Raw genomic sequence first — 19,541 nt, 5'->3', positions numbered from 1 at the left:
GAAAACAAACCATTGTTTCTCTGCAGAAATTTGTTTTTCAGCTTTCCCATCTCATCTGTTTACTCTGTGTCAGCCAGTGTATAAATGAAAGAATGGTGAGACCACTGCTGTGACTTTTTTCTCATCTTCTGGCAATTCAGAAAAATAAAACCCAGTACACCTGGCAAACGCAAACTGCTACTGGCAACAACTTCTTCCAAGAAGGTCTCAAAGTAATCTATACAAAAAATGAATTTTCTGTCACCCTGCTTTGCTTAAGCAGGACTTTGATAGTAAAATAATTGCCTTTATTTTCCGTAAACTTTCACTGTCCTTTAGCAGCACAATGCAAAGCATCTCTAGAACGGACTGAACTACAGACTTGTCCTGGGTATACATCTGTAAGCTATCAACTGGCTTGGAGCTTTGATTCCTTGAGGAGTCTTTGGTAGACTTATTTTATTCAGTTTCTGAGATGTTAAATGCTGAAGTTTACAATATTTTTTATGATCCTTGTAGCATAAATACAAGCAAAGGATACAAACAAAGAAATGAAGTGAAACTGAATGGATTATGCATGCAAACCCCTACCAAACATGCAGTAAAAAGACTCAGGATCTTCTAGACCTTCAGGCCCTAACCTGAATTTTGCACTTCCACTCTCTACATGATCCTGTAGGCAGTGTGATATTCTGAGATAACTTGTGTCTAACTCATAAAGCAGCTGAAATGTTCACACTAGCATTTAGAAAGGTCACATAATATGATGGAAAAATTCATGTACAAATAACCGCATACTAATTTCTGTCCTTCATTTATATCTCTTGGATATCTATGGATCTGAGCACAGCCACAAACTAGGTGGTTTTTTTGCAATATTCTGGTTGCACAAAGCTCAGTGTGAAACTGTATAATAAGCAATGGTAACTGAAACAAAACTGATTTCACTCACATGGATTCTCTTACACTCACATGCTCATATGTGTCCAAGTAGTCTGGCCAGAGTCACTTCAGTGGAGGACAAGGGACACTGGCTATTCATCACATCACCTGTCTTCCCAGACTGGCAACCATGGGCTAGTTTTCTGATGTGCTTTTTGTACCTGTTAGGGCTTCACAGGAATGGTGATATTTTGCCTTTTCCATCCTGTAACATCTCTGTAAGTCATTAGATAACACTGCTGATTTCCTCATGATTCTTTGGACTCCATTTCCACAGGTAGCTCATCCTTTATCTTAGTCTGTCCTTCATTTTCCTTGTCGGGATGTCTTGAGAAGGTGGAAGTAAATGTGCTCTGTTCTCTACCAGCTGCTAATCTGGATGCCATCAACACATGCCATTCTTTTATCCCTTCTTCTTGTTTGTTTTTTTAATTAATTCTTCTGGTACTTTCATATCTAGACACTCTCAGTCATGTCAGTCTTAACATTTCTATTATGAATCTCTACATTCTTAATGCTGAAAACCAGTAGGGAAAGGTAAAGATAAGTACTCTTATTAGCCCTTTCCCCGTTTATCTATGAAACAGCAGGCCAAAATCCTTTCCTCACCTGAATGTACAATTCAGAGAGCACACTACGGTGTAAAAACAAATAAACAAAAAAATTGAATGACAGGATCAAAATGAGAGTTAAAATTTAATTCCATTTCATATATGGAAATTGTTTTGACACTAAGAAGAATGCGCAGAGGTGATAATTCTGAAATTTTCATCACAATCCCCAATGGAACAGCAATTCAAAATCTAGAATAAAGGAAAGCAATAAAATATCAATGACATTGATCAGCATGTTTTTATAAAAGGCCTTGCCACTCAATCAGCATGACTGTAACAAAATCACATTTAATATGATCCCCATCACTTGCCTGATATACCAGAACAGCATAAGGCAAGCACACACATTCGACAAGTTCAGGATACTTTGGCTAATTTTAGTACTTTTGACACTGCCACAGAAAATGTAATGAGCACAGAGTCTTGAAAGATGTTTTTCCTTCTTGTGGCTGGTAATTTACTGCATCTCACAACTGCCCAAATGCATTATGATATGAGTGTCCCTATGCCTGCACATCAGAACAATAGCCATTTTCAAAGGTAACAGATGAATGATGGACAAATAGTCTAGTACGAACTAACAAATCTTAAAAGGCTTTGCCCTGTCCTCCATTCACCATTTTGGAAAGGAGCTTTTGTGTTGTCCCTATGGGTTAGTTACAGTGCTTGTACCATTTCAGTGTCTAGAAATCTTCAAAGATATCCACAATCTGTCATTTAAGGGAAAGAATGGTGTTTTTCAAAGTACAGATATTTTTCAAGCAGTGACATATTTGAGATAATTATGCCATCTATTTCATAAGCCTAAAGGTGGGGGTTTCAAAACAGCCCATACTGAGTTTCAGTAGGTTCCAGTTCCCTTAGATTCTCTGGAGAATCCCAGCCTAAAGTCTTCCAGGAATTTTTTCTTTCTTTATGTATCAATTTATTTCCTGAAAAGGGATAAACGTATCAAAGATTAATTTTATGGGTTTTGGCTATATCGCTAGGCATATCCCATTTAAAATAAAATCTTAAGAGAAACCATTTAATGAACTAACTTCACCATGACAGGAGAGAAGAAGAGAGGAGAGGATTCAAACTCAACGGTAGCACTCAACTAGAGAAGTGACTTCACAGACAGGATGTCCGTAGTGAGTACAACCATGAGCTTATGGATGTTCTCAATGTACATAACAAGCAGCAAAGGGTTTACAAAACAAAGATGATTCGGGTAAGACATTAAGGAGAAGGAAAAAAATAATAACGCAGTGGAACACTGAAGTATGTTGCCAGAGGAGACTATGCATTTCCCATCACTAAAAGTCCATCGGGTATGGCACAGCTGTATGCCATATACCTTGAGGAAGAATGGTCCTGATGATTGGAAATGGTCTGTGTTCTCTCATTCCTCTTCCCAGCCATCAGTGCTCCTCCTCCTTTCTACTAAAACGGTAGAACAGGACTAGAGAAAGTTCTACATATTGGAGCAGTGGAGGGAGAACAGGTGGTAATTCTGGGAAAGTAAGGGAAACGGTCTGCTGGGTTAGGGTGTCCTTTATCATAAAAAAGCTATTGGAGAGCTTTGTTTCAAGAGAGAACAAGGGGGATTGTTACGATGGAGAGAAACCTACCTCCTCTTGGGGTGAAGGAGAAAAATGGAAGTGCCAGCAAGCCCAGTACCACTGTAAGCTGCTGTCTTCACCATAGGCTGAAGTCCTAAGAAAACAAGACCCGACTGCCCAAACAGCCGCAAAGATCCCACCACCCTGGAACATGGTGTAGCTTGCAACACTTGGTGCAGCTATATACTTTTCTTGATCATTACTGTAGAAGATTCAGGTGTTGTCCATCATTTTGGGCACCCATAGGTACCAAGAGTGCACTGATACAAGGCACACAGAATATTGTAGAATATTATGATAAAAAAATTATGAGAGAAACCACAAGCATTAAGAAACTCTCTTGTTTTTTAAAAATAAATGTTGAGGCATAAAACTGCAGAATCAGAGTCTGATTTAGGTCTTATCTAAAACAGGTCTTATCTAAAACAGGTCTTATCTAAAACTTATCTGAATACTAAAACGCAAATCAGGAACAGGTAGGTGGTCTTCAAAGGCACACTCTGTACTCCTTTATTCCTCGGATAGATGGGTATCTCTGGTTACTTAAAAGGACAGCTGGCATTCACGTGGAAGGAAGAAGTTCCTTTTTTCACATTACCTCATTGTATATACAAAAATGTTGTTCTGAGATATGATGTGATTTGACATGAAGTGAGGCAATGGTAAAAAGAATTTTTAAAGGTTTCTTTCAGCTTGGGTGATTCCTGTCAACTTACGAAACCGCCACAGAGCAAAATGTTTTGTGAATAATTAGCAGGTTAATTACCCATAAGCAGTGAGTAATTTGTATTACCTATGTGGTTAGCTCACCACACTAAGACCCATGCTGATTGCACATGTCTGTGTTGCCTTACAAATTAAAGGGTCAACCCTGCAAGGCACTGTCTGTCCTCAAGTCCTATTGTTGTTCCAACAGTGCACAACACCTAATCCAAAAGAGATTCCTAAGGGATGAGAAATGTGTGGTGGATTTCAGATCGGATGCCCTAGGACAACGTACTTTAGAAAATAAAACAGTCAAGCAAAGCAAAGAAAGAGACAAATTTAAGTAACTGAGCCTCACCAGAGCAAAATTAAATATTTGCTGGTCTGGTTATAATGATTTTCCTTTATTGTCTGTTCAGTATTCATAAAATGACAGGAATCATCTGTTGTTGGAGGAGCTGGGACAAACATGACTGCAGGAGCGGCCACTGCTGCTGACCGTACGCATGCCTGCGTGCCTCGTCTGCACCCACCCCATCCTGGGACTCCCAGAGAAATTTCTCATTTTGCCCAGAGACACGTTCCCAGAGTTCCCTTCAGCTCCCTTTAGCATGTGTCTGTGGTTTTCCGTCATACAAAGACTTCCACATGCAATTTGTAGGTCAGCAGAGTTGGCTACCCCTTATTAAATAGACCTTTCTGATTAAGTTTGGAGAAATCGGTGGAGTTTTACTATATTGAACCCAGTGAAACCAAGATTTCCCCTGACATCACTGTACTGCCAAGTCCCAGGAGAATCCATGCGGTCATTTGGTGCTCACCCTGACCCGAAACAGATGTAGCACAGCACTGCCCCGAGATGCACGCCAGGAAGGGAGCAGGCTCACAGCCCGTCCCGCTGCACTCACCCAGGCAGGGTACCGAGGACAAAGTGCCTCCTGGGGTGCTGGAACCTGGCGAGGTTAAGGCCCATCCTGACCACCCAGCCGCCTCCTCTCTCACCAGGCTGTGCAGCCCACCTATCCTCTCACAAATGAGCCACTGCTTCGAACAGATTTCCTTTTAAATGAATAAAGCACTGAGGTGAGCTACGGGACAACCTGTCTCTGGACTTTGCCTCAACTGGAAATTGCAATGCCAAAAAAAGAAAATTATCAGTCAGCAACAATGGCTCAGAAGTGATTTCCCACTTTGTGGTATCCAAAAGCTGTAAGTGAGCATCAGAATGCCAAGCAACCTAGGCTGCCAAGGGAAGTATGTGTGAATTGAGGCAGGAGGAAGAAAAAGCATCCTGAACTATGTAGAAATTTTACACTACAGTCCAAAGGAAACACAGCTGGATGAATAACCATTTTTTACTTAATATCAAAGAACAGATACTGTTTTACAGCAGGCATAAAATAATGCCAGCTCCTTCCATTTTCTGCAAACTGTGAACAAATCTCTTCCAGTAGAAAGTTTTGCTTTGCTTTCTCACCAAAATACTTAAAGGCTTACAAGGGTTTTCTTTCCCACAGGCCTTGAGAACTGTTGGTAGACAGAGCTGTGACTCTAGCGCTACAGATCCTACAACATGAGAATTATTACTATATGCTACATATACGTAAAATAAAAATTGCAAGCTGTAACATGGTATAAACATAAGTTCAGTCATTAGATTAGTGCTTGCGTAAGATGGTGCTCTAAATAGGGAGCAAACTAACATCCAACACGCCACAATTCTTTGATTCAACATTTGCTTAAAGACGGCATTTTAACTCCATTTCTGAAACGATTAGCTTCTGCGGGTTCAAACAAGAACTTCTAAAATGTTATTCGAACATAGATTTATGGGTGATTCATTCACCAGGAATTAAGTGTGTGAATCCTTCTTAGCTGCAAATCATCAATATGTGGTCTGTTGAATAGATGTGCCTCCCACTACTCAAAAGCTGTGTGCAAAATGTTTTCATTGGTATTTGAATGTTTCTTAAAAATGTGATTTTGACCACTGGAATAACGATAGCACCACCTAGAGGCACACGTTAAAACCACGCTTACATTTTACCCAGAAAGATTTTTAAATGTCTGCGTAACACCCCTTTAGTTTAAGGAGGTTCCCGTTGGCCTATGGTTTTGAGGGCTATTTCTGATAGAAAACTGTAGTGCAACGTCTTCATCCAACATGAAATTTTTAATTGCAAAAAAGGATGTTTTTCTTGCTTATCTTCGGCCTTGAAAGAAAGAAACCTAGAAAGAAAATGAATTTAGATTTATTTTCACATAATTAAAATGGACAAAATCATCTCAGCAATGAAAGAACGTACAAAAAGCACAAATGTTTCTGTTTTATTATCTTTAAACAAATGAACAAATTCTATTAAAACTGCAATCTTAGTACACCTGATTTTGAACACAGCTGATTAGATCTTTTAAGTAAGCTCATTCCCTTGAGAATATTCCTATATATAACCACCTTCAGCATCTCCTTAAGGCTCAGAAACACTTCACTGGCTTGCCGCTGCCTTTTTCTTGGCCAATATCATGACAGCGACTCCCAGTCATCCTGTGTTTGTCCAGTATATCTAGGTCCTTCATTTCCTATGAATGAGTTCTAAGTTTATAGGGGAGTTTTGCAGTTGATCCCTCAACAGATGACTTTGCTTTTCATCATATTTTTTTCCTGGTTCCATGAAATGACAGGAATCATCTGTTGCTGGAGGAGCTGGGACAAACATGACTGCAGGACCAGCCACTGCTGCTGACCGTACGCATGCCTGCGTGCCTCGTCTGCACCCACCCCATCCTGGGACTCCCAGAGAAATTTCTCATTTTGCCCAGAGACACGTTCCCAGAGTTCCCTTCAGCTCCCTTTAGCACGTGTCTGTGGTTTTCCATCATGCAAAGACTTTCTATCACTCCATTTTTCAAACCCACCTGATTTTTCTAGTACAATTTTCTCTAATTTTCTAGTATAATATACCAGTTCTTCATCCTCTTGAAAAATTTCCAATTTTTTTTTTGTCAGAAATGTCATTAACAGATGACTTACAGGTTTTTATTCTCATCTCTGAATAGCTTCCTACATTTCTCAGAATGTACCCTTTTAAAGACAAGGCCTTGAATACCTGTCTGTTTCTTATTGTATTTTAATTCAACTGAATAAATTCATAGTTACTATATCCAGTTTTTCTACAGTGTCCTAACCACTTTTTAAAAGCTTGTTTAATAAAATATACTATTTTTCTCACATCAGAGACTCTTTGATGAAGAAGTCTGTTAACTTTCACTAGGAACAACTGTGTCCCACCGTTATTAATATAATTTTGCTCTCCAGCCTACACTGGGAAATGAAATCCAGCCATCGTGACTAACCACTTCATAGAATTTATCTTTCTAATAATATTATGTACTCAAGACACCCCTAACCAAATGAAACCAAAGTTTTTAGCAGATACTCAACACGATACAACAGAGCCTCTTTTATTTTTTTTTTCCACAAGGAGAGTTTGAACCTAGTCCGTTCTTTTCCTCTTCCTTTAAAGTCTGCCACCGCTTCAGTATACAGTAGTATCTCACCAGTACACAGTGTCGTTATTCCTGTCTTCCTTGAACAGCAAAAGATTTTTGTGTGTCGTGATGTTATTCTGTGTCATGACTTAAGATTTTACTATTGCTATTCCACCATTTTATTTCTTTGAGATTCAGGTTTATATCTCACCGTGATTATTTCTAGTCCTTTGCATTAGTATGAAAATACATCAGTTTGGGTTTTTTCCTAATCTCATCCAACATCCTAACACTGCATTATGTATAAATTCTTCCATTACGTGTATCGTCTGACTGCTATCAGTGTAATTTTCTTTCTCCTTACTGCCTTACTCTTTCTAATAGATGCAAGCAGTTTGAGTCTACCGTGTACCCATTCTGAAACTCAAATGCTTCACGCTGTCTCACAAGACAGGTATTCGTCGCGAGCCTCTGTCTCTGCCTGTGCGTGTTAGCATTCTCTTGGATCGACTTAAGCAGGAAAACACACATTAGATAGTTAAGTACTTCTTCCAGGCCCCAGGAAATATGCATTTTATTTAAATAAGGATGTGAGTGTGATAGCAGGATTCTTGATCCTGAAAAATTAATTCAGAGAAGCACGGAGGTCATCCAGTCCAGTCGCTCTCCTCGCTTCACCATCACCATCGACACATCCACCAGCTGTGCTCTGCAAAAACACAACAAGGTGCATCCTCATTTCCAAATAAAGTTTAAGGACCGAAACTTCTAATTGCCATATACAGGTGCTGTTTTCTGCCACATGAATTTAAATTCAGAAAAACGGTAGCACGGACAGCTTTCCCGCTGGCTGGATTGTGCCTCTCTTTTTCTCGGCAGGGAGGTTGTGACACCATCATTCACAAATGTTTAATTTTTAACACAGCCTAGACATGTCAGCATTAGCTCTGCTACACGGCAGGACGCTGATGGTTGACACCGCCAGCTCTGTCTGTCTGTCCGCTGCTCAGTGCAACACAAGCTGGGAGAAGACTGGGTGTCTCCCCCAGCCCCCAAACCCTCCTAGACCAGAGCGGGCTGCTGGCCCCCCACAGGGGCTCGGTCTCAGGGCTGAAGGGCAGAGGCCCGGCGGCAGGCAGGCCTGGCCCAGGGCTCCCTCCAACCTCCTCACGGGCCTGCGGCTGCCCCACGGCCACGTGCCCCCTCGCCGACCGAGCGCAGAGCGGGGCTCGGCCGGCAGCCTCCCTGCAGCAGCAAATGCAGAGGGAAGCGCTGTGCCAGGCATCCTCTGGGATTCTCCTCCGTTATTTTTTTGCCACCAAGTGATCACTTATGGCCAAATCATAGAATCATAGAACGCTTTGGGATGGAAGGGACCTTTAAAGGCCATCTAGTCCATCCCCCTGCAATTGGCAGGGACATCTTCAACTCGATCAGGTTGCTCAGAGCCCCATCCAGCCTGGCCTTGAATGTTTCCAAGGATGGGGCATCTACCACCTCTCTGGGCAACCTGTTCCAGTGTTTCACCACCCTCATCGTAAAAAGTTTCTTCCTTGTGTTCAGTCTGAATCTACCCCCCTTTAGTTTAAAACCATTACCCCTTGTCCTGTTGCAGCAGACCTTGCTAAAAAGTCTGTCCCCATCTTTCTTACAAGCCTCCTTTAAGTACGGAAAGGCCGCAATAAGGTCTCCCCGCAGCCTTCTCTTCTCCAGGCTGAACAACCCCAGCTCTTTCAGCCTGTCCTCATAGCAGAGGTGTTCCATCCCTCTGATCATTTTTGTGGCCCTCCTCTGGACCCTCTCCAACAGGTCCATGTCCTTCCTGTGCTGAGGACCCCAGAGCTGGACACAGGACTCCAGGTGGGGTCTCACTAGAGTACAGTAGAGGGGCAGAATCACCTCCCTCGACCTGCTGGCCACGCTTCTTTTGATGCAGCCCAGGATACAATTGGCTTTTTGGGCTGCAAGTGCACATTGCCGGCTCATGTCCAGCTTTTCATCCACCGGTACCCCCAAGTCCTTCTCCTCAGGGCTGCTCTCAATCCCTTCATCCCCCAGCCTGTACTGATACCAGGGGTTGCCCCAACCCAGCTGCAGGACCCTGCACTTGGCCTTGTTGAACCTCATGAGGCTCACACGGGCCCACCTCTCCAGCCCGTCCAGGTCCCTCTATGGCATCCCGTCCCTCAGGCGTGTCGACTGCACCGCTCAGCTTGGTGTCATCTGCAAACTTGCTGAGGGTGCACTCGATCCCGCTGTGTCATTGGTGAAGATACTGAACAGATGCCAAGCTGGTGCGACCCACCCAAGCCACACACACGGGAAGACAGAACAGGGGTGAACTGGCAGCCACGCTGGAAGCCACCCACCACGGGGAGCACATGGGAAGATCACAGTAACCATGAAAATAAATGGCCAGCTAGGAGGGGTAACAGTAAGGGCTTCTTTAAATGGGAAACTAAGGAAGCCGCAGCAATTGCGTGCGCCTGCGAGCAGGCGTCGATGAGGAAGCGCCCATCCGAGCACAGAGGAAGGACGGTGGCGCTCCCGACACCCATGGGCGATCTCCCACCATCTTGGTTAAGGGCAGCACCTTCCTTCTCTCGGGAATGAACGAGGAGGCCGGTGTCACGGGACTTCCGCCCCAGCACAATATGTCTGCCGCCCCCTTCCGCTTTCCTCGTTTGTGTGGGGCGGGAAAGAGCGTCGTCGGGCTGTCGGCGCTCTACCCTGCTGCTCGGCCTGGCGTCGGTGGTGCGGGAGGCCGCCGGGGGGCGGTCAGGCGGGGTGGAGCGGGGGCGGCGGCCGCGGCCGTGCCCCGGCCCCGGCTCCTCAGCGGGCTGCGGGCGCTGGTGGGGCCTCCCGGGGCAGCCTGGGCGCAGTGAGTGCCGCGCCCGGGGCGCAGGGCTCGGCCCGGGGGAGCCCGGGCTCTGCCGGCGGGGTGCCCCGCTCCTTGCCGCGCCGCGGGCGGCGCCTCTTCCCGCCCCCGCGAGGTGAGGGGGTCCCGGCCGCCTCCCGGGTGGCACCGGTCGGTGAGGGAGAGCTGGGGCGTCGGCCTCTCGGCCCTGCCCGCGTTAAACCGCTGTTCCTGCCCGCCGGTGGGGTTTTAATGGCTCTTAGTGACGGGGGGCTCTCAGCCCGGTGCGAGCGGGACGCGCTGTCGTGTGCGGCTCGGCGTGTGCGGCCTCGAACGCGGCCGTCCGGTACCGCAGCGCTGGTAACGGCGGCGTCCTCCTCCGCCGCGCGCCGGGACCGCTGGGGGCGGGCGGGCGGGAGAGGGGTCCCCGGCGGCGCCCGGCTGAGCTGGCGGAGGCGGCGGGGTTTGGCAGTGGTTTGGGGCTGTGCCGGGGAGGGCCCGGCGTTACCCCGACCCGCCTGCTGGGGCGCGTCTTGCCGAGCGAAGAGCGAGCCACTTGTGAAAGGAAGGCTGCGCGAGAATAGTGCAGTACTTAATAATGCCTGTCTTCGGGTAATGCCATGGATTCTGTACGTTCCTGTGTCTCGGGAGAAATGAACGCTTTAAGGCATCACAGAGAGTAGTTAGGGCGTCCCTGGCAGTGACCCAGTGATTCTGCCCGAGGCTGAGGAAAACAGCTTGGGAAAGATGTATGCTCTCTTTTCTTGGTGATTTTGTTCTGTTCTTGAAACAGCATTAAAATTAATGAATTAATATGGAAACAAGACGGTCTTTATTTGAGGCTGCTGCTTACCTATAGGTGAAATGTCAGTATAAGTAATAATGCCACAATGGTGATGATTCTTAAAAAAATAAAATATTCTTTTCTAATGCCTTAAATAGGAAAGGGGTCTGTGTGTTCTTATGTGGCTTTTTTTTTTTTTAGGTGAAAAGATGGAAGTGAAGCCATTTGGTGGGTGGTGGTGGAGAGTTGGTTGGTTTCAGCTGTGTCTTGACAAATCAACTATAACCCAGACGTGTGTTTAAGTACTAGGGATGAAATGCAGTTGTTGGTACTCTTTAATATAGATCTTGTCTTTCTCAATCTGTGCTGTGCTTTTTTTTTTTTTTTTTTTCTCTTTCTCCCCACAACTTCCTTAGGGTCAACAGTATTAAAGGCTTCTGTGGCTGATGAGTTCTGCTGGCCATCATGGATAGCAGCTGATCTGTAAAGGTCCTATGCCTTTATGAAGTCTATACAATGTGTGCGTGTCTTCACTCCTCTGACACCTGAAAAGGGGTAGGGCCCTCCAAATCTTACAAAATCTATAGTGTCCTCATGGAAGAGAAAGTCACAGATGACTTGTACCACACAGGAAAGGAATTCAGCAGCTTAACTGTTGCAAGAGGCAGTAGTCAGTTGGGCAGTCGTCCGGAGCACACTGGTCAGACTTCCAGTGTCTCAGTGCCTTCAAGTCAGGTGCAGCACATCTTGCCTGTAACCCAGGTGGATAGATAAGGGAGATGGGGGGGCTGGGAGAGGAATTTTGGCAAAGTAAAGGGGACAGAGGAAGAGTAGGAACCTGCAAAGGAGCTCCTTCTAAGAAGTCTCATCAAGAAAAGCCTGGGTTCTGTTTGATCTGTTCAATGTGTGGGTTGGCTCGCTTGAGATATGATGAAGAGGCTTTGTATGCTTGTGAGGCACAGTTCTTTTTGCAGCATGTATAACTTGAACAGTGCAACAGAATGGACAGCCTCAGCGGAGGGTCCTCTTGGGAAGGACTATAGCCTTCATGAGAGGACGTGGGAGTTTTATTTACAGGAAGCCAGGTCTGTGTTATGTTTAGGTTGCTGAGTGATAAACTGACAGTCCTGGTTGAAAACAGCTTTTTAATCCATGACTGGCAGGAATGTGACAACTGTATCAGTAAATAATCTCACTGTCGTTTATCACTGCTTTGTTAATTAAATACACTATATTGGATTTGTCCATTTATTACTTTAGGATAGTATTGAATTTATGGCTCACTGAGCAAGACTTCACACAGAGGACTTGCTGCTCGTGCTCCGAGAAACTTGATAACTGCTTGTGAGAGCTTTTTATGGTGCTTTAGAGGACAAGGTTTGAGACTTTTGATTCTTCTCTGTATATTTCATAGAATCATAGAATATCCTGAATTGGAAAGGACTCACAAGGATCATCAAGTCCAACTCCTGTCCCTGCACAGGACAACCCCAAAAATCATACCATGTGTCTGAGGTATTTAAAAATACCTGTCAAGTATGAGAGTTTCCTATTTGGATGTCTTTGAGACAGAATGAGTGAAGAGTATATCTCTGTATATATGGCTAGATTGTGTGAGGTTTATTTGATTTGGTAACTTTCAGAATTGTCACTTTAAACTCAAAAGTCAGGCTGGCTAAGTGTTTCTGTTAGGATGATAGTTAAAAAGCAAGGGCTAATCTTTTTCTTTACAGACTTTTGTGTGCTGGAGGGGAAGAGTCAAAAGTATTTAGACTTTTTTTTTAAGAGGCTGTTTAGTTGTGAACTGCTGATGAAGGCTTCTCTGACCTACAGGTATTTCATGGACTGCTGCCATCTAGTTACTCTGATTCCAGAAAACACACCATGTGATGGCAGAAGTATTGTGTATATTTAACTAATATTAACAGTTTTCCATTAAAATAAGTGAAATCAAGAATTTGAATTCTGAAAGAGTTGTGAAAAATAATTTGTCATTCATTACTAAAATGCTGGGGTTGTGAAATCCTGAGTCAATAAAAGCTTTTCGCCTTTTAAAATGTTAATTTTGTGGCTTACTCTGTAAATGAAATGTATTTGGGCCCCTCACTGCATCTTTTAAATAAGATGTCTGTTACAAGTTAGTAGTGTTCTCAAGCTCTTGTCTGATGTGGTGGTGTGGTAGTTTCAGTGCAGCATGTAATATACAGCTAATATGGGTATAGAACATTGTGATCTGTAACAGATCCACTGGATAAATGTGAATCCTCTCTTTAAAGAGAGATGGAGAAGTTGCCTAGAATATCCTTTTTGTATTGACATCTCTGAATCTTTATTCTATCCCTCCTCTTTCCTTCATGGGTGTATTTTTTCTTTATTTGTAGTTTTGGGGATTGGGGGGGGGGTGTTTTGGTTTGGCTTTTCTTTGGGGGTTTGTTTTTGTTGGGTTTGGGGGTTTGTTTTTGTTGGGTTTGGGGGTTTGTTTTTGTTGGGTTTGGGGGTTTGTTTTTGTTGGGTTTGGGGGTTTGTTTTTGTTGGGTTTGGGGGTTTGTTTTTGTTGGGTTTGGGTTTTTTTGTCTTTTTTAGAACAGTGTCTCCCAAATGAGCTGCAGGGACTGGAGTTAACTTTCCTATTATTTCCAGTTAAAGCTTCATCTCTTAACCTCTCAAGAACCTGCTTGGCTCCTCTTAGTGACAGATCGGGCCCCTGAGAGCACTCTGACCTGCAGCAGTTGCTGTTAATGAGCTGAGAAGCAGGCAGGTGAGTCGCAAGTGAAGTGACTTGAGGTGCGTTTTCTTGACCTTGTGCTGCCTTCCAGGGTCTGCCAGCTGTGTAGGGAAGTGGCTCAGGGAGCTGATCCAGGTTAATTATCACTCTTTGGCTGTGATAATATGCTTAAAAAGACAAATCAATAAAAAAGGTTAGTGGTTGTAGTAAGTATGTTTGGAGGTTTAAAATCGCTGAACTGAATTACAAAACCTGAAGTTCCTACAAAAGCCTTAACTGATATGCTTACTGACGTGATTTGTTCTTGAAGTACATTCATCATGACTCTTGGTTGCGTTACTGATTAAGTTTAAAACGCAGATCTTCAATTTTATGCACTCCCTCCACTTTCTGTACGTAACAGTTCAGGATGCCCTCATATTTATTGTCTGACTCCCTTGCATGGGAAGGAACATAGCCAAAGCACTTAGTGCTTCTACACCATCATTCTCAATTGGAGCGCTAAATCAAAGTGGAAGTAATCATCTAGAATTGGAGTATAATGTCAAGAAGACTGAAAGCACAGCCTAGTAATTTAACCTCACAATGAAAAGGCGAGAATTAGTTTGCTTTTGTCCTTTAAGAAATGATGACCTGCCCCAAGAGAAATTTTTCATGGGAAAGGGGTACCTGTAATAACGATGTAACTGTAAGCCAGGGGATAGGAATGAAAAAATTGAATGCAATTGCATGGGAAGACTATTGGATTGAATGGTGATTGATAGTTTTTTTTAAGAAACTGAAATGTACAAGCCTAAACCTGTTCTTGTGACTCAAAAGACTGAAAACAGAGGATGTTTATTAAAATGGATCTCAAATAAAGGCCCAAATTGTTGGAGTAGTGGTGTGCCATTCTGGGCCTTTGTGGTACTAGCTCAGCAGTTCCACTGGCAGGAAGAGCGGTGTGTTGTTTGGAAAGCTGTGCTAGGCTTTCTGACAAGTGTGGAGCAAGAATGAAAATACGTAATTAGCTCAATTTTGTAAATTGCTTAGCATAATTTACAATTTTATACTACTTTGGTATTTCAAATAATTTCTATTAATGAAGAGTTACTAAAAATCTGTCCTCTCTACATTGTTTTCCATATATGTCAGCCTTCACCTAGCTACTTCCTCTGCTTCTCTCTATTCCTCTGAGGTTTGTTTTTTGTTCCTGTGTAAAGATTAAGCTCATGCATGCTGAAATTTGGGATTTTGGAATTTGTAAAAGCCTGTCCCCATAGCCCTAAAAATACATTGAGTCATCTTAGTTGCATTTCTATCAGATTTGCTGTAGTTGTATTATATCTGCCTGATTGTCATGTCCAATGTACTAGCTCAGAGCACAGCAGCAGGGGTTGATTAGAAGCAAAGGCAGGATTAATCTTTTTAGCTTCGAAGCCCAGTACTTAAAGCGTACATACCCTTGGTTTGAAAAGTACTTGCTTTGGTCTTAAGGCTTGAGTTGTGAACCTGTCAGTCAGATGATTGTTCCTCGTATTTTTCTGTAGAAAAATGTAGCGTTTGCTAACTTACAGCATGCCGTATCTACTGTCTAATTTATTAATGTGTTATAGGTCACTGATGAAGTCTATTTTATCAGTTCTCTGAATTTATTTTTATCTTTGTTTTTATCCTGGTGTTCCCCTTTCAAAATAATGTAACTTGATCATTTTATGATCATTCATCAAAGTTTCCTTCTACTTTAGTTTTCCTAGCTAGTTTCTCTTTCTTGGTTAGAGTGCAATTTAGAAGCATCTCATAAATATGTAAGTGGCAAGTCAACCCAGCAAAACTGTTCTACTAACTTTTTTATAGATGCATTCCAAGAACCTGCTGTCATTCCTTCTACTTTCTTGTTGCACAAATTGTCTGAGTAATCAGTCTGTCACATCCTAGTGGAAAAAAAAACTATTCCAAATATTGTGACAAGTTTCATAAATATTTTTAGTTATCCTAAGACAGCAACAAATTTTTAGTCTTTGGGTGTGGTTTTTTTGCACTCAACTACTTCTGCCCTTAATTCTTACATTCATCTTAGCTTAACAGGAAAAATTGTTTTATCTGTTATGCTTGGTAATTCAGTGGCAGCCATCAGAAACAGCTATAAAAAGTTTAAGATAAACTGAGAAAATTTTCGTGCTTACTAAAAAATAAGATTTTGGTGGAGGAAAGAGAATGCATGTGTATGTTCACAGTACCTAATATAAGCTCTTCAGATTTTGGCAGAGGATAGTTGTCGTATATTCCTCTTTAAATTCCTTTAACTTTCTTCTCTTACAGTTTTCTGCCACCAAATAATATTCTGAAAGTTTTCTTTGCTGTGAACTGCTCTCCTTTTCAGTTCCTCAGTTTAAGTTTGGTTTTTTTCGGCTGGGGGAAGAGTGTGTAGGGGAGTTGTTCTTTTTTTAAGGATTGAATTATTTAGTCTTATGCTGAAGAACTCTTATGTATTAGAGACTTTGTGTTTATAGCAGTTTCTCAATGAGTATCAAGATGTGTAGCGCAGTTTACTTGAACTGAGCATCTGAGCAGTATCTGCTTATGGAAGCTGAGAATATAGCCCAAAGGATTTATGGGGGCATGCTTTTGTGGATTTTGCGGGGGTGGGTGTGTGGGAGGTGTTTGATTTTTTTCACTCTGGGGTTTTGTCCAAACTTGGAAACCTCAATTATTATTTAAACTTTAGAGTATCTGTAAAGGGCCTTGAAATTCTGAATCTCTCCTTCCCCCTCTTTCCCCACCTCCCAGTCCCATTTTTGAGAAAACTTAAGTCTGTTTGTTTTTTTCACAGAAGGTCATAAGAACTTTGGCCACATTCATGCCCAGTTTTGGCAGCTGAACATACTGTTGTCCTTGCTAATGCAAGTCTTAACTGTTTTGTTTAGCCTTTTTATTTGGACACAAAGTGATGCCACTTAACTCAAACTTTGTGCTTGTTTTTCATTTTTAATGGCTTTCATAAAGTTATGCAATATGAGTTGGCATCATGGTTTAACCCCAGTTAGCAACTGAGCACCACACAGCCGCTTGCTCACTCCTCCGCCCCCAGTGGGATGGGGGAGAGAATTGGAAAAGTGAGAAGATGCGTGGGTTGAGATAGACAGTTCAATAATTGAAATAAAATAGTAATATTAATAATAAAAAAAAAATACAAAGCAACTGATGCACGATGCAATTGCTCACCACCTGCCAAACGATGCCCAGCCAGTCCCTGAGCAGGAGCCCTCTGGCCAGCTTTCCCCTAGTTTATATACTGAGCATGACATCATACAGTATGGCATAGCCGTTTGGCCAGTTGGGGTCAGCTGTCCTGGCTGTGCCCCCTCCCAGCTTCTTGTGCACCTCCAGTCTTCTCAGTCGGTAGAGCATGAGAAGCTGAAAAGTCCTTGATTTAGTGTAAGAACTACTTAGCAACAACTAAAACATCAGTGTGTTATCAACATTATTTGCATACTACATCCAAAACAGCACAGCACTATACCAGCTACTAGGAAGAAAATTAACTCTGTGCCAGCTGAAAGCAGGACAGTTGGGCTTCACTAAGCAAGAACAATATGGTTCTGGCAAGCACCGACATCCCTTTTTCAGAAAAGGATGGGAAAAGTTGCTGTCAAAGATAAAAAGGAAAGTAACTTCAATTTATGTTTCCAGGTAATAATATCCTGACTTTGTTCATAGGTTTTAAATATTCTACTTCTACTTAGTCTTAGGATATCTCAGAACTCACAGATATGGATGCATTCTAGTCTTGGACTCTTGGTTAGTCATATTTACCTTGTGAGGCATGAGAGGCCTTTATCAAATGTTGCTGGAGAACGTGAGTTAGCATTGCTGCTATTAAGTTATTCTGGATGCAGACAGTATGACTACAGCTTCTGTAGTCCTCAGTATTTGCACTGTGGTACAAAAAACTTTTCATGCTGAGCAACCTAATACATTATCTTCAGTTAAAAATGTCAAAAGACACAAAGGCACAAACTGTACTATCTCAGAAGGCACAATTGTGTATGATCCTGAAATGCTGGCAATTTCTGCAAATCTAACATCTGTGTCTAAAGAGCTGTATAAACAGCACTCTCATTTTGGAATTTTAATCTCCCGTTTCAGTTAATGTGAATGTTAGAAGTGCGCAAGTTTGTTGTGGTTCTTCAACCTCATTTTCCTTCTGTTCTGTCACCAGACACTAAGGAGACAGACAGGTTCTTTTAGGGATCTTTGGCAGAATGATGGCGGCACTAAGCTGTAGTTACAATTAAACTTTATTTTCTTAACAGGGTATTATGATTAGTATAGCACAGAATTTATGATTAGAACGGCACAGGATTTCTACAAGCAGAATCAATGTGGTACAATTTATAAGTAGCATAATGCAGCATTGATCATACAACTTATAATTTCTAATCACCCGGACCCTCTGCATGTCGGGTCAAATCTTAATACGTGGTTTGCTGTATCAATATAACAATCATAATCTAGATTCGAAACTCATATCAAAGAGTACGAGTCACTCCTTCAGTCCTCGGAGGAAGCAGACGACAGTGGAGGCGTCCCTGGTCACCAGGGGTCACGGGTCTCACTGTCCAGCAGCAGCTCTGGTCCAGGTTCCCCACTCAGGACTTGCAACTGCTTGATTTTACAGGCAGTGCTCTGTGTGCCGTTATCTGTGACGGGGCCATCAGCAGCACCTGGCTGGCCGGGTGCCTGGGACCTTCAAGGCTGGCAAGGAAGGGAGTAAATGGGCCTGGCGCCCAGGAGCCTTGAAGACCGTAGGGGGGGGAAGAAGAAATCTGTTTGGTTTGTCTGCTTGGGTTGCAGGACCTTCGTGGCCTGATAACAAGGGAAAGGGAACAAATATGTGACCTGCTTGGTCCCAGAGAATGGCTGCTGGCCTTATAAAATGGTGTTAGTTACGCTAACCACATTACCAGGGCTCAGGAGCGGGGGGTACTGGTCACATATACATGCTTCTTGCCTTTTCATAAGCCTTTTGAGAATCCAAGGGGAATGCTAAATAAAAGAACTTCTTAAGCAGTCATTCTGTCTCTTTCTCCCTGCCTTTATTCAGTGTTCAGTTTTGGTTGTTTTAGGGACCTTTACCTTGTGTAGAAATTGGTAAGCATGATCTGGAGGAGGTCAACAAGGTGTTAGCCATTGTTCATCAGGTTCAAAGAAAACAGGATGTAATAGATTCCACACTTCAATCATTAAAACAATGTGTCGGATCCTTCTAAAGCTGGTATGTATCAAGACTCTGAGCATGTGGGTTCTTTCTTGGTTTATGGGTGGGAGGTTTTTTGTTTTCTTTTCTGTGCTACCATCCTCAATAGTCAAGATCCTTCTTTCTTCGGGTATTGTTGGGAAACAGTCATTCCAGTTTTAGTCTTCACTGCGGAAAGCTATTCCATTATGAAATTGTACGTCTGTCAGTTGCTACCGGGGCCTGCTTTATGGGGCTGGACTGATCAGATAATGAAATGTGGTAGCCAACAGCCTGCAATATACTGCATTTTGTAGCCTGTGTCACTGCATCTGTGTTATGTAAAGCATTGCCATTTTTTAACAATGTTGATCTACATTCCCAAATAATGTCTTCAGCATCCCAGTACTTGCCAAATTAACAATAATTTTCTTTGTGTTCATGTATCTAGTATGTTAGTGTCTAGCTGGAATTGTTCCACAGATTATTTCCTGTAAATAGCAGCTAGGCAACTATCTAGCAGGGTAGACAACTGAAGAAATACGCTATCTGCTAAACTGAGGAACTCTTGTTTGAAAATCAGATCTCTTAAGTCACCTTCTTCTAGTGTGAGATAAGTTTCCT

General features: G+C 42.8%; 1 long non-coding RNA gene across 1 annotated transcript; it reads left to right on the top strand.

The window, feature by feature from the left end:
- The first annotated feature begins 11,420 nt into the window (after positions 1–11,420).
- Positions 11,421–13,732, top strand: LOC309588327. Its single transcript, XR_014227732.1, has 3 exons — positions 11,421–11,529; positions 12,389–12,489; positions 13,615–13,732. It is a non-coding gene; the product is annotated as an uncharacterized lncRNA (long non-coding RNA).
- Positions 13,733–19,541: the final 5,809 nt, after the last annotated feature.

This window comes from Platalea leucorodia (assembly GCF_965183815.1).
Source record: "Platalea leucorodia genome assembly, chromosome: 3".
In the NCBI taxonomy this organism is placed as follows: domain Eukaryota; kingdom Metazoa; phylum Chordata; class Aves; order Pelecaniformes; family Threskiornithidae; genus Platalea; species Platalea leucorodia.
This window is presented reverse-complemented; position numbering and strand designations above follow the sequence as displayed.